This window comes from Canis aureus, chromosome 23 (assembly GCF_053574225.1).
Source record: "Canis aureus isolate CA01 chromosome 23, VMU_Caureus_v.1.0, whole genome shotgun sequence".
NCBI lineage: Eukaryota > Metazoa > Chordata > Mammalia > Carnivora > Canidae > Canis > Canis aureus.
Genome location: NC_135633.1, coordinates 28,712,795 through 28,724,023, shown reverse-complemented (window position 1 = coordinate 28,724,023; position 11,229 = coordinate 28,712,795). Strand labels below are relative to the sequence as shown.

At 42.6% G+C, this 11,229-nt stretch overlaps 1 pseudogene; it reads right to left on the bottom strand.

Moving 5' to 3' along the window:
- Positions 1-2,998: 2,998 nt before the first annotated feature.
- Positions 2,999-11,229, bottom strand: LOC144295183 (putative protein BRICK1 pseudogene; annotated as a pseudogene).

Sequence of the window (11,229 nt, the reverse complement as noted above, 5' to 3'; positions counted from 1 at the left end):
TATGTATAAACAATGGATTATTACCTAGCCATAAAAAAGGATGAGATCATGCCATTTGCAACAAAATGGATGGACCTAAAGGGTATTATATTAAGTAAAAGAAGTTAGACTGAGAAAGCCAAATGCTATATGATTTCACTCATATGTGGAATCTAAAACAAACAAACAAAAAGCAGAATCAGAGCTTTAAATTCAAAGAAAAAATGTGGTTGCCTGAAGCGAGTGGGAAGGTGGGCAAAATGGGTTAAGGGGAAGGGGAGATACAGGTTTCCAGTTATGGAATGAATAAGTTGTGGGAATAAAAGTCACAGAATAAGGAATATAGTCAGTGATATGGTAATAGAGTTGTATGGTGACAGATGGTAGCTACACTTGTGGTGAGCATAGCATAATGTTTAAATTTGTCGAATCATTATGTGGTATACCTGAGACTCCTATAACACTGTGTCAACTACACTCAAAAATAAGTAAATAGGGTGCCTGGGTGGCTCAGTTGGTTAAGTGTCTGCCTTCGGTTCAGGTCATGATCCCAGGATCCTGGGATTGAGTCCCATGTCGGGTTCCCTACTCAGCAAGGAGCCTGCTTCTCCCTCTGCTTCTCCCTCTGCTTCTCCCCCTGCTCATGTTCTCTCTCTTTCAAATAAATAAATGGAATTTTTAAATAAATCAACAAAGTGAGGTTCTTAAAATAATAAATAAATGAAAGTGAGATTCTTATAGACAGCATATAATTGAATCTTTTTAAAAAATCCTATTTGGGCAGCCCGGGGGACTCAGCGGTCTAGTGCCACCTTCAGCCCAGGGCCTGATTCTGGAGACCCAGGATCGAGTCCCGCGTCGGGCTCCCTGCATGGAGCTTGCTTCTCCCTCTGCCTGTGTCTCTGCCTCTCTCTCTCTCTGTGTCTCTTATGAATAAATAAATAAAATATTTTAAAAATAAAAAATAAAATAAATTTAAAAATCCTATTTGATAATCTCTGCCTTTTAATTGGATGTTTAACAAGATCATTCACCATTTATATATAACTACCGATATGGCTGGATTTAAATGCACTGCCTCACCAGTTTTATTTTTTTTGAGATCTGATCCTATACTTTTTTTCTCTTTTCAAGCATTATTTTTTATTAATCTTATATTTTATTATAATTCCATTCGATTCTACTATGGAATTATTGATTGTACCACTTTAAAAGGTTTTTAGTGGTAGATTTGGGGTTCACAATATACATCTTGAACTTAGTAAGAGTCTACCTTTGAATAATAATGTACCATTCCATATACAGGTGAACAAGCCTTACAATAGCCTACTTCCCTTTCCTCGCTCCTATTCTATGTGCTATTTTTGTTATACATTTTATTTCTAAAGAGGTTATAAACTCTATATGATGTTACTATTTTTGCTTTAGATAATTTATTTTCTTTTAAAGTGATTAAAAATAAGAATAAAGTTTTTTGTATTTACCTTCTTTTTTTGTTTGTTTTACAATTTCTTTTCATCTTCATTGTGTTAATCCAGGTTTCATCTGTTTGCAAATATGTTCCATCTAAATAACTTTCTTTCAGCATTTTGCGTTGTACAGGTCTGGCAATGTTGCCTCTCAGTCTTTGTCTTTCAAAAGTCTTCATTTTACCTTCACTTCTGAAAGGTTATTTTCACTAGAATAGAATTCTGAGCTGATATCTCTTCTCTTCAGTACTTTAAAGATATTGCTCCAGGGGCTTGGGTGGCTCAGTTCATTAAGCATCTGCCTTCAACTCAGGTCATGAACTCAGGGTCCTGGGACTGAGCCCCATGTTGGGCTCCCCACGCAGCAGGGAGCTTGCTTCTCCCCCTGCCTCTGTGCTTTCTCTCTCCTTAATAAATAAATAAAATCCTTAAAAAAATAAAAATGTACTTCATTATCTCTTCATTATCTTCTGACTTGCACAAATTCTGACAAGATCCATGGTGATAATTATTTGTGTCCCTTTTAAAATAAAATTACATTTTTTTCTCTGGCTGTCATTAACATTTACTTTCTATTTTTGGTTTTTGGTATTTGATCTGTGTATCTAGGTATGTATGTGCTTATATTTATCCTGCTCGAGATTCTCTGGAATTCCTGCATCTGTAATTTGTTATCTTTCATTAAATTTTCAAAATCCTCAGCCATTATCTCTCTGAATGTTTTCCTTCCACTCTCTCCTTTTTTCCTTCTGAGACTCCAACTATATCCATCTTTTGATCATCCGATGTTGCCCCAGAGTTCTTGAGTACTGTGTTCTCCCTTCCCCATCCACATTCTTCCCTCTTTATATTTCATTTTAGTTAATTTCCACTGCCTAGATTCAAGTGCACTGATTCTTTCCTGGTTGTTTCCAGTTTGCTGGGAGTTGTTTATGTCTGATATGTTGTGCTTTTTCCTATTTAAAATTTCTATCATTTGGTTCTTCTTTTTTTCCTTAAGATTTATTTATTTATTTAAGAGAGAGAGAGAGAGAGAGACAGTAGGAGCGGGTGGAGGGGCAGAGGGTGAAGGAGAGAAGCAGACTCTGTGCTGAGCCTGGAGCTTGATTCAGTGCTCGATACAATGATTCAGATATCATGACCTAAGCAGAAACCAAAAGTCCAATGCTCAATTGACTGAGCCACACAGGCACCCTTGATTCTTCTCTCTCTCTCTCTCTTTTTTTTTTTTCCCAAAGTTGAGGAGTTTATTAGGGAAATATGAGAGGCAAAGATACCCCAAGTGACAGAAAGAAAATTCTGAAAATGACCCTTCAAGCCAAGTGGTGGCCTGGCCTTGACCTCCCCCAAAGGACAAGAAACTGGTAGGTTAGGACATTCTCTGGTCTCACTTTCCTTACAGCTCTCATTGCCTCTGCGTTGATTCTATAAACAGTCTTTGTCTCCTTTCCACCTTTGGCGTGGGGGTGGGTGGGGGGCGCGGCAGCGTAAGTGTCTCAGCCAGGTCTGCCTCCCACCCCCACCCCCACCCCCTCCACCCCCACGCCAAAGGTGGAAAGGAGACAAAGACTGTTTATAGAATCAATGCAGAGGCAATGAGAGCTGTAAGGAAAGTCTGAGAGAGGGAGAGATGGAGAGGACCTTAACAAAGAGTCCCAGGCAACTGGCTCTGAGCGTTTCAAATACACTGATCAACAGTTCTACAAAACGTTACTTTAAAAAAAGGTAAAATGCCTAATGTTGGTTTCAAGAGTTCCCCTGGACTTCTTCCCACATGCCACATCACACATCAATGTACATGGCAGAGCCCAAAGGCCACACTTTTGAAAAAAGAAAAACAAGAATAAGCCCTGTTGCTCTTTAAGAAGAGAGGAAGGAGCTGAGGCTGCTGGGGCCGGCCTGTGTTCCATAAAGCAACTTCCCAGCAGCAGCTTGGCATAGTTCTAGGTGAGGGTCTCACCGTTTGTCACCCGTGCTTCAATGTACTCTATTCTCTGCTCGAGGGCTGTCAATTTCTCGTTTAGTGTTGCAAGTCTTGAACGACAAGAGGTGTCTCAATGTATTCCCGGTTCACCCAGTCCTGGTGAATCTCCCGCTGCACGGGATCCTCCTGGCCCGCCGTGGCTGCCGCCTGAAGAGCGATTCTTCTCTTTTTATAGTGTTTGTCTCTGTTCTAAAATCTCCCATGCATTTCTACAGGCTATTTTCTCCTCTCGATCCTTCACTTAATAATCATAGTCATTTTAAAGTCTCTGTTGTATAGTTCCAACATCTTCTAATTCCTACCATCTTTCTGTCTGGTTCTGCTTTGTGTTTTATTTCTTGATAATGGATTTTTTTCCGTGTTTTTAAAAATAAATATCTCCTATTTTTTTTTTAAATGAAATGCCAACCATCATGTATAGAAAAGGAGAGGAAAGTATGGTAAATAGAATTTATGTCTGGGGGCACCTGAGTGGCTCAGTTGTGGAGCCTTTGGCTCAGGTTGTGATCCCAGGGTCATGGGATCAAGTTCTGCATCAGGCTCCCCAGTGAGCCTGCTTCTCCCTCTGCTTATGTCTCTGCCTCTCTCTGTGTTTCTCATGAATAAATAAATAAAATCTTTAAAAAAAAAAAAGAATTTGTGTCTAGAAGTGGGCATGCTTCTTTTTCTTTTAGATAGTTAATGTGATATTGGAGTCAATAGTCAGGAACTGGGCTGAGCCTTAGTGTCATTTTCATTGTTTGGAAGGCACGCTAGTTTCTTCTTTTTTTTTTTTTTTTTTTTAATTTAAATATATATTTGTTTTTTAAAGGTTTTATTTTCAAGTAGTCTCTACACCAAACATGGGGCCTGAACTCATAACTCCAAGATTAAGAGTTGCACTCTCCTCTGACTGAACCAGCCAGGTGCCCCTAAGGCATATTAGGTTTCAAATGTTTCCATGATTGCTTGCTGTTAACTTGTGCTTAAAGGGATGTCAGCCTCTCTGCTAGCTTGCTTTTCTTTTCTTTTTCCTTCTTTCCTTCCTCCCTTTCTTTTCTCTCTTCTTTCTTTTCTTTCTTTCTTTCTTTCTTTCTTTCTTTCTTTCTTTCTTTCTTCTTTCCTTTTCTTTCTCCCTTTTCTTCTTTCAACAGCTTTATAGAAATATAATTCACATACTATACAATCATTTATTTATTTATTTATTTATTTATTTATTTATTTATAAAGATTTTGTTTATTCATGAGACACACACACACACACACACACACACACACACAGAGGCAGAAACACAAGAAGAGGTAGAAGCAGGCTCCACACAGGAAGCCCGAAGTGGGACCGGGATCCCAGGATCATGCCCTGAGACAAAGGCAGACACTCAACCACTGAGCCACCCAGGCATTCCACAATTCACCATTTAAAGTGTACACTTCAGTAGACTTTAGGATATTCCCAGAGTTGTACAGTACCACTACAGTCAAGTTCATAACTTCTTTATCACCTCAAAAACAAAAACAAATAAAAACCCTGTGGTTGCCAGGGCAACTGGAGGGAAGAGAGACTAGGCTCAGTTTCTGTCTGGGGTATAGAAAAGTTGTGGGAACTAGAGAGTGGTGTTGGTTACACAATACTGTGAATATACTTAATGTCACTGAATAGTATACTTTAAAATGGCTACAGTGAGGGGGCACCTGGGTGGCTCAATGGGTTAAGCATCCAACTCTTGATTTTGGCTCAGGTCAGGATCTCAGGGTCATGAGATCCAGCATGTCAGCCTCCATGCTGGGCATGGAGCCTGCTTAAGCCTCCTTAAGATTCTCTTCTTTTCTCTCTGCCACCCCCTCTCTAAAAAATAATGACAATAAATAAATAAAATGGTTACAATGGTAACTTTTATGTGTATTTTACCACAATTAATTTTTTTTAGAAAGAAACCCTCTACCCTTGAACTCTCAATCCCCAAACCCCATCCATCACAACTCTAAGCAACCACTTCTCTATTTTTCTATCTCTATATATTTGCCTATTTTGGACATTTCATATAAATGGACCCATATAACATGGGATCCTTTGTGTTTGGCTTCTTTCACTTAGCATTTTTAAAGGTTCATCCTTGCTAAAGATTAAATGTTTGCATTCCCCCCAAATTATTATATTAAAAACCTAATGCCCAAGGTGATGGTAGTAAGTGGAGTTTGGGAGAGGTAAGTTATGAGAGTAGAACCCTCATCGGGATTAATGTCTTTATTTATTTGTTTTTTAATTGGAGTTCAATTTTTCAACATACAGCATAACACCCAGTGTTCATCCCGCCAAGTGCCCCCCTCAGTGCCCATCACCCAGTCACCCCAACCCCCCGCCCATTTCCCCTTCCATTACCCCTTGTTCATTAATGTCTTTATAAAAGAGACTCCAGAGAATGAGCTGGTCCCTTCTACCACGTGAGAACACAGCAAGAAGCCATTGGTCTGCAACCTGGAGTGGACTCTCACTGGAACCCGACCAACCCTGACACCCTAACCTTGGACTTCCAGCCTCTGGAACCATGAGAAAGAGACTTACTATTTATAAATTAGCCAGTCTATGGTGTTTTGTTAAAGCAGCCTGAATGGATTAAGATAGTCCTCGTGCCAGTATCAGTATTCTTTATGCTCAAATAATATTCACCTGTATGAATACTACACTTTGTCTATCCACTCATTAGTTTATGTGAGTGTAAGGGTTATTTCCACCCTTTGGCTATTATGAATAATGTTGCTACCACTATCAACAGTCAAGTACAAATTTTTGTGTAAACATGCTTTTTTTTCTCTTGATCTATACCTAGGAAAAGTACTGCTAATGATAACTCTGTTTAAGTTACTGAAGAAACACCAGACTGTTTTGCAGAGTGCCTGCACCATCTTACATCCCCACCAGCGGTATTTGAGGGCTCCAATCTCTCTACATCTTCACTAACACTTCTTTTCTGACTTTTTGATTTTAGCCCTTTTAGTGGGTATGAAGTGGTCCCTCCTGTGGTTTTGATTTGCATTTCCCTAATGACTAGGGATATTGAGCATCTTTTCACATGTTTGTTGGCCACTTCTGTTCTCCTCTAGAGAAATGTCCCTTCACATCCTTTGCCCTTGTTCCTTTAGTTGGGTTGTCTTCTTCTTATTGAGCAGTAAGAGTTATTTATGAATATTATATATTATGGATACCAGTCCCTTATCAGATATGTGCTTTGCCAATATTTTCTCCCGTTCTGAGGGTTGACTATTCAGTTTCTTTGTAGTGATCTTTCAAGCACAAATTTTAAAATTTGGGTGAACACTTACCTAGTGTTCTTGTTCCCCTCTCGGTTTTCCATAGTTGTGCTCCTGTGCCATGGAGAGCAACTCTCTCCATGCTCTTGTCTGAGCAGCACACTGCTGTTTTCGCTTGTTACACTGTGCTAAGGTCACTGCAGGTTCAGTGAGATCTCTATTATGTGGGCTCAGCTGGGTCTTGAGCAGGCCCTTGTACACTTTGGTCTCGAGGAAGGATTATCTCAGCATTCTTGAGCCTCTTCCCCACAGCAACTATCTGTTGTCTTACATCTGCGGTTGGTCTTGTAAGGGAAAAACCAATGGTAGCCCACCTCTGCTTGGTATCATGGCAGGTTCCTAGGCTAGAGACATTTCCTGTCTGTCTCCCAGGGGAGTGGATTTTTTCTATCTTTTCTATAACACCAGCGGATCTTGACCTGTGTCCTAGCGGCAGCCAGAAGGTTTTTCCTACCCCTCCTGCAAGTCAGATGAATTTTGCTTCTACTCTTCTTCCAGAGGCCTGTATTTTTACCCAGACCCTGGGAACAAAATGATATCTTTCCCTTCCCTAGAGACTAAGGCTTTTGCTTCATCAGAAGGGAGTCAGAACATGAGACTGAGGTGTTTGAACTGCCCAGAGCCACAGAAGGCAGTTCTCTCTAGCATCTTACCCAGTTTTTCTTGCAGGTGTTTGGAGGAGGCATGTGGAGGAGAACTGCAAGTCAGCTAGAACTCCCCTTTTACTAGAGGCTCTCAGTTATTTCCAGCTGACGTGCTGGGCAACACTAGATCTTTAAGATTCATTATGAGTTATCTGATTTCTTCTTACCTACTTACGTAGCAGCCAGCCACCTTTCTTCTGTGTCCTGCCAGAGGTGACAGCATTAGTGTGTGCTGTCTTGGAGGACTTGTTCTATGAACTCCAAAGCATGAACTCGAGCAGAAGCCAAACAGTGCTTCATGAGGACTCATTCTTGCTGTCCACAGGGACTGCAGGTCAAGACTTAAGGGTCAGGTACCCCTCAGGTGTGGCCTTGAACAAATCCCCTCAGACTTCCCAGCTGTACAATGCAGTCCCGTGGAAGAGGGGTAACGGTGGAGGCTGCCTACCAGACTACCTGGAATTTAATCCCAGCCCCACTCGGTACAGCAGAGTGATCCCACGGTGAGCTACTCAACCTCTCTCTGCCTCAGTTACCTTATCTGTCCAATGTGGACAATAATTACATCCACCTCTCTCTATGATGCCTGCTATATAGCATTAGGTGCTATCGTCATTAATAATACAAGTAATAGTAATAGTAGTAGCAGTAGTAGTATCATACTACTAAAAAGAACATCACTATTAATATTACTGTTACTCTTGATGATCTCCAAGGTTCCTTCTACTGTGAAGTATTTATTCATTTATTTTCTGAAAAGGATCTGCCAGGTAGGCCAGGTAATAAAAACGACTACCCTGGGAAGAGGAAGGCTGGCCTCCATTTGCTGTGTGACCTTTGCTCAGACCCTGGCCAACTCTGGACAATAGTGTCCTTCTGTAGAGTACAGTTTGAACCAGCAGGCTGCAACTGGTTGAATCTGTGTCAGGGAGCAAGGTAGGGAGGGAATCAAAGGAGAGCTTTGGAGCTGTCAGCCCACAGACATCATGATGCCTATTTGTCTAAATTACAAATCTCAGAAGACAGGTAATCAGAGCCCTCGTGTTCATAGAGCACTTTAGTCATCAAAATTCACTCATAAGCATGTTCTCTTTAACTGTTGACAATGGCTTCTTGGGATGTGTGTGTCAGGGATTGCTGATTTCAGTTTGACAGCAGAGTGAGATCCAAAGAGGGATTAGGTCAAGGGTGCCCATGAAAAACAAGATAGAACTGGGCTGGAACCCCGGGTCCAGACTTGGTGCTTTTCCATGAGCTGCAGGCATTGGGTGCCTGCTCCCCTGCATTTTCCTAGCAGGTTGTCCTTCTCTCCTTGGGAGGGCTGGTAGGACTCATCAGAGCAGAGAGGCCTGAGGAGGGAAATCTGGAAGGCTGGTAGTTGGACCTGCACCTTGTCCCCCGTGCCAGACAACAGCATCTCCAGGGTAGGATTTGGGTGTCCCCCTTTGCAGCTTCCTGGTCCGTTGGGCCTGAGAAGTCACAAGAGTTCTGTTGAATGAAGACTTGAGTAAATTCTCTCCCATTTTTGTTCAGGCTTATGCAGTCCTAACCCTCCAGGGCTGGTAATGAGCCTGGAGTCCCTACCACATTTCAGGCCCAGCCCAGTGTGGGGAACACTAATAAATATTTGTTAAAGGGATCATACCAGCAAACCCAAGTCTTGCACAGATTCAAACAAACAAAGACAAGGGGTCAGGGAGAGAATGGGAAGTTATTGTTTAATTGATATAGAATTTCCATTTTAGAAGATGAAAGAGTTCTGGGGAAGGATGTTGGTGATCAGACAATGTGAACACATTTAATGCCACTGAATCATACTCTTTCAAATGGTTAAGATGGCTCCCTCAGAGCCTCCAGGAGGAACCAACAGGGTGGACAACCTGACTTTGGATTTCTGGTTGCCAAAACTGTGAGAGAATAAATGTCTGTGGGTTTTTTTAAAAAAAGGTTTTATTTATTAGAGACAGAGAAAGGCAGAGACATAGGCAGAAGGAGAAGCAGGCTCCCTGTAGGGAGCCTGATGCAGGACTCGATCCCAAGACCCCAGAATCATGACCTGAGCCAAAGGCAGATGCTCAACCTCTGAGCCACCCAGGTGCCCTCTGTGTTTTAAGTTAAAAAAAAAAAAGAAAAAGAAAAAGAAAGAAAGAAAAGAAAGGGTTAAGATGGTACATTTTATGTTACTTACATTTTACCATCATCTGAAAAGAAAGTTGACAAAAATACATTTTCTAGCCTGAAGAAATAAAACAAAATTAAGCTTGAATTATTTCTATCCATTTCATCAAATGGAAAGGAAATACAGTTTGGCTATGGCCTTCAGCACACCCTGACATACACACACACACACCCATCCTTATCCTGCATTCATCCACCTATTGTGAGGACCCACGGGCACCCAGCCCTGGCCCAGAGCACCTGGGGACACTGTGTCTTCTTTCTGAAGCCAGGGGAGGCATTAGAGGTGGGGCAGGTGGGACAGGAAAGAGGGAGGCCATTTGTTTGTTTGTTTGTTTGTTTGTTTGTTTGAAGGAGGCCCTTTAAACTCTCCCCTTTCCAGTTGGTGTCTCCTTTGTGCCTAGTCCTCTGGCTTTTACAAAGGGTGGGAGTTGTCTCAAGTCAATGAGGCCACAGGGCCCAGCCAGTTCTCCAATCCTGGGCTGATATGCAACACGAGCATGAATAGCCCTCAGCTACCCAAAGCTTGCTGTGTGCTGGGGACCCACCAAGTACTCCCCGTGTGTGAACCTATTTAATCCTCACAACAAACCATGAGGCCAGTCTTGCAGTCCTCTCCAGTGATAAATGAGGAAACTGAGGCACAGACGCAGTGAGCAGCTGGTCCATTCAGAGTGCCATGAGCATAAGAAGCAGGTTTGAGGCTTGAATCCTGTGCTCTGAATGCCATGATTCATCATGATCCATCGCTGGCCCTCATGGGGTGATGGGGTCCCTTAAAGTCAGGTGACCCCCTTAAAGTTATTCAGCCAAGCATTGGCAGAGTTGCCATTGGGATCCATGTCTTCTAATACCCAGAATGGTACCTTTCTACCAATTGAGGCCTAATCTGAGAATGAGAAGGTCTAGATTTTGTCCATTGGAACCCCATCTGCCTCCTCATGCATTCCTTTTTTTTTTTTTTTTAAGATTTTATTTATTTATTCATGAGAGACACACAGAGAGAGGCAGAGACATAGGCAGAGGGAGAAGCGGGCTCCATGCAGGGAGCCCAGAACGGGACTTAATCCCAGGACCCCGGGGATCACTACCTGAGCTGAAGGCAGATGCTCAACCACTGGGCCATGGAGGCATCCTGCCTCATTGTGCACTCTTGAAGGCAGTGTGGTGAGAGGTTTGGCAGAGCAATTTCTGCCTGGCTGGTTTCCCACCTTGGAAGATTTCTTTTTTTCCTGCTTTCTGACTCTGGGTACTTTATTTTCCAAGAAGAGATCATAGTTTAAAGGGACACTCTCAGGAATGGGTTACCCAGGCAGGCCAAAGAAACCTCCCTAAGCCAGGGCTGTTGGTGGTGTTGCAGAGAGGGCCTGGGGCCTGCAGGGGAGGCGGGGAGTGTGGTGGCAGCACAGGCTGGCTGTGGAGACGAAGGGCAGGAGCATGCCGAAGGAGGAGCAGCTAGAGACACCCATCCCCTCTCTGTGTGTCCCCTCACTGCATGCATCTCAACACCCTTTGTCTAGCAGGGTCGGGGAGAGAGCTGGGCTAAGTGGTTTCTAAGCTATTCTTCCTGTTTTAGATCAGGTTCCCTAGAAGCAGAGCTTGAGAAGATGAGCCCCTAGATTCACTGGTTAGATTACTCCTTTCTGCCCCTGGATGCCCCCTAGTAAGTCTCCCCTCCCACCGCCAT